The sequence below is a fragment of the Lygodium microphyllum genome, chromosome 12, assembly GCF_053477565.2.
Source record: "Lygodium microphyllum isolate KBCC chromosome 12, Lygodium_microphyllum_v1.1.10, whole genome shotgun sequence".
NCBI lineage: Eukaryota > Viridiplantae > Streptophyta > Polypodiopsida > Schizaeales > Lygodiaceae > Lygodium > Lygodium microphyllum.
The window spans coordinates 56,026,135-56,030,681 of NC_141146.1; the positions used below are offsets into that span (position 1 = coordinate 56,026,135).

The window sequence follows — 4,547 nt, forward strand, 5'->3', positions numbered from 1 at the left end:
GGATGGAGGAGCTTCAATATTCAATATTCATATAGTTTGGTTCTTCAGCAGGATAAAGATAGTAGTTCTCAGTTTGAAGCATTTTCTTTAGATGCTTCCAATACCTTCCTCTAACCTGGCCTTTCGGATACTTTTCCAGAAACTGTATTCTCTTGAAGTCAAAACTAGTATGAGGGTGTATTCCAGCATCTTCTAGTTCTTGAGCTTTTACTTTTTGCAGGAGATCACTTTGAGTACGTTTCTGGGGTTTCTATGTTGCTCCTCCGTTTCACACCCGCAGACTTCATGCTTCTTTGTCTTGATGAAACATCGTATCTTTGCAATTCAAGGCATGGACGCTGAGGAAAGTTTAAGGTTCAAGGCATGGTTACACTAAAAAGAAGTGTTTGATGCTTTTTAGGGAGGTTCTTCATAACCTCTCGGATTTGCGGCTCAAAGCCCATATCAAGCATTCTATCTGAAATCTCGTCACATCGTGTCTTTCGTTCCACAAAGACTATCGTAAGTGGAGCAGGGTGACCAGCTCGCTCTGACTAACTGGACTCCTCAACAAGAAGGGCCAGTAACTGGTCTATCTTCTCATCATCTGAGACTTTGTTTAAAGTCTGTAAAACATTTGCAGTTGGACTACTAACTTTTCCAACTTTCACACGAACTGGACTGCTCAGATACTCCTGAGCCAAGGCTTCAATCTCTTCCGTTTTTCCAGAGCAGACGACGGTTTTTGAGAACGAATGCAGAAAAATTCCGCTGATTTTTCTTGTTGCTTCCCCTCACCATTGTGAAAAGCTTCGCCTGTTGAAAAAACCTCTAACGGCGTTCCAATTCGTGGTCATAAATAGCTCTTGAATCAGCTAATTAGCCTCCCAATTCCGAAATTCCCTCCGCCCCCTTCGTGATTCTCCTCCCATCTCACATAAAAAAAGTCGACATATATCTCTGTCTCCTTTGCTTTTTCTCCTCTGAAATCTCTTTTTTCCCCACCAATGCTTGCGTCCTCCCCTTTGAGCTCTTGTTTGGCAGGTTCCTGCTTTTATGTCTCCATACAGCAGTAAAAGGACAAACTCTTTCTGAATACGTGCGCAACACTCTGGATTCAAATTCCATTGATGTAACAGTGCACGTCTGTAAGCAGACCTTGCCCCATGGTAAAGACTTGCTTGTTCCCAAAGCTCTGGCAGCAACTCCACAGATTACAGACTCATGCAATGCCTTTAAAGCCTCTGTCTGTAAGCCAGTCCTCTAAGTGTTTAAAGAAGCAATCCTTGCTTGCTTGCCCATGGCAACTCCTAATATGTGATACATAACACATTTGCCAAAATGAAACTCTTCTCTCATATTTGCCAATGCTCTTTTTGCAAGTATGATCCCATCACCAGCAGAATCTACCTTTTCAATAGAAAGTTTGGTAGCTAGTAATAGTGCAGAGATGTCATTGAGCTTCTCTAACTGATGCAATGACTTTTCCAATAGATTCAATGCTACCTTTCTTTCACCTGCCCCACTGAATGATCTTCTCAAACATAAGTACTTTATCAATGACAAGATCTAGCTCATTTTCGGCTGTCTCATGTACTTTCCGCATTTTATCATCTTCAGCATCCCTTTCAATTTTTATGGTTTGCAGATTGCAATCATACCCTGCAGAGATGATGTACTCCCCATTTTGAATCTGGTCAAGATCCATAGCTGCAGATTCGACAGCTTGCACTCACGTTCCTTTTGCATTCGCCTAATCTTCAGTTAGAAGTTCAGAGCCATTGGTTATCTGACAAGCAGTGCTGCTCACAACTCTTCAGACTACTTCCATAGTGAACCATGCGAATGGTGTACACATAACTTAAGGTCACCAATCGAATGTCAGCATCATACAGTAGAAGACTATTTCAGCCTGGGAGAAGCATTATACCAAAGTGCAGTATGACTTGACTACCATGACATATGTTTAGAGAAACTCTAATGTTTCCAAATGCCCGTATGAGCATACCTATTACATAACCCCACAATTTTTCTGATGCGATTTTCTGTTTCCTATTCCTTTGCCTTGGAGGTTGTAGCACAACCCTGATTGCAGCATCAAAAACAGCCTTCACATTCTGTTGTGTTTTTGAACTGCATTCAATATAGACAGCAGCTTCTATCAGCTTCTGAAGTTCCTCTCCAAGAGCAGTGCTAATATTGACAGCACCAGGATGGTCCATAAAGAATTGTTTGTCATCTCTTAGATCAAGTTTGGTTCTGCAACCTATTATAATCTTCTTGGCCTGCTGGATCCCAGAGTCCAAGGTTGACGGTAAATCCATCGACAATAACATTGGCTCTGAAATTGTCAAACAAGATAGCAGGTCTTGCCTACTGCCTCATCTCCCACAGTCACACACTTAATGAATCTGGGATTATTCATCATGATGGGTGGATAGAAAATGTGAAAGCTTTGATGATGGAAGGGAGCAGCTGATGTTGTCATTCACATGTCTCTATTGCTGTTGTGCATGCCCAGCTCTCGAAGTGAGAGAACCTGGTATGATGGGTACTGGTCAGCATACACAGGGAGAGAGCCCTGCTTGCTTCAAGCTGTAAGAAATCAATGGTTTTTCTTTCTTTAAACCCCTCTTCACTATACTACCCATGTAAATAAAAGAGCAAACATAACAACTAAGTATGTACAAAGTATCAAATCACACACACAACTTTTGGGTGGTTTTCACACCTCGAATGCGTAGCAATACGACATCCACCCCCTCTAATCCTGCGCATCCTCCAGATGGGCCAACTACCCATGATCGTTATCATCAAGATCCACAAATAGATCAATCTATTCATTATGCATTTCCGGTATATCAACAAGATTATCTGTCATATCATCTGTCTCTTCCATTGGAGTTTCTTCTAGTTGCTCTTCTCTTGCAAATTCTTCAAATGCATAATCTTCATCATCTTTTTTCTTGAAAATCTTGATTCTTTTTCCAGCAATAGGCACTCTAAGCATTGTCCCATCCAATTCTGTCAACTCATATGTTGCATTATCAAAAACATGTCTATGTACGGCCCAAACCATCTTTTCACCATCTTCCGAAGTGTAGTATGCTGATTTTCAAGGCTGCTATCAAAGACTAATACCCAATCTCCCTCTTCTATTGCTCTAGGCCGCAAGCGATGGCTGCTGTCAAACCTATCCTTATTTCTTAGTCTAGCAACCTTCAACCTATCAATAGCTAGCTGAATATCCTGTGGTCTTCTCTCCAACTGCCGAATCCGAAGAGCTAAGAGCTCCTCTCTCATCAAATCCTCCTGCCAAGGTAAAACTGACCATACATCAACTCTTATCAAATCCTCTCTCATCAAATCCTCCTGCACAAGTCTCAGTCGGCATAACCGGTTTCTGACCATACATCAACTCTGTAGGCATATATCCTGTGGTAACACTGTGAGTCGTACAATCAGCCCACAAAGCAAATGGTAGAAGTCTCGGCCATTCTCCAATCCGTCCTCTACATGCTTTGGCTAATGCATTCACTATCGGCGGATGTCCTCTTTCACTCTTCCCATTTCCCTCTGGATTATATGCTGTAGTTAGAGCCAACTTGATTCCTAGCTGAGAGAAAAACTCCCTAGCTTCATTTGCATCCAATTCACCGCGATCCGTAGTGATCTTACCCACACAGCCATACCTGCAGAAAATTTCTTCCAATAAGAACTTACACACTGCACTAGTGGTCTTCATTCTCAAAGATCTGCCCTCAACATGATTGGTAAGATCCTCTCTAGCCAAAACAATGTATCTCATCTGCCATAGACCCATAGGCATAGTAACCAAATCAACTACCCACTTATAATGAATGCATAGCGGATAGGTCGGATGAAGCTCATCTCGATGACGCACTACTGAATACATCTGGCAGTCTCTGCAAGTCTCAACAAAGTGAGAAACATCTCTATACATGCCTTTCCACCAATATTTCTCCTTGATTTTCTCATAAGTAGCCCACACTCCTCTATGACCAGCCCAAGGACTCTCATGAAACTCCCTCATCACCTGTAACTGTGTCTCTCTATCGCACACAACCCGCAAAGGTAATCCACCTCTTTTCTTCGGATGCTTCCAAAGAAATCTGTCCTTGAGAAAATAACCATAGGCTTTCCTTCTGATCTTCTTGAACTCTTCATCTGTCCATTCATCTCTTTTTCTTAGTGTACTAAGATACTTGCCAATCTGCAACCAATCTCCAACATAGAGTTCTTCTATGAAAGCCACAATATCATAGACATGGCAAACATGATCAACCATAATGGCTGAAATTTTTGCATCATCCTCTTCTGCAAGTAGAGTCTCCTCATCATGATATCTGGCTCTAGACAGCATATCTGCCCCCACTGGATTATCCTTCCCTGCTATGTGTATAAATTCTGGATTTAATGACTTGATGTATGCAATCCATCTCAACATGGCTATATCCGGAGTAGAGCAACTTGTAATCATACCAATCAATGGCAAGCAATCTGTCTCTACCACAACTGAAGCTCCAATAAAGTACTCCTTGTCACAT

General features: G+C 41.9%; 1 pseudogene; it reads right to left on the reverse strand.

Moving 5' to 3' along the window:
- Nucleotides 1-1,990: 1,990 nt before the first annotated feature.
- On the reverse strand, nt 1,991-2,404 carry LOC148027783 (rac-like GTP-binding protein 5 pseudogene; annotated as a pseudogene).
- Between the last annotated feature and the right edge of the window lie 2,143 nt (nt 2,405-4,547).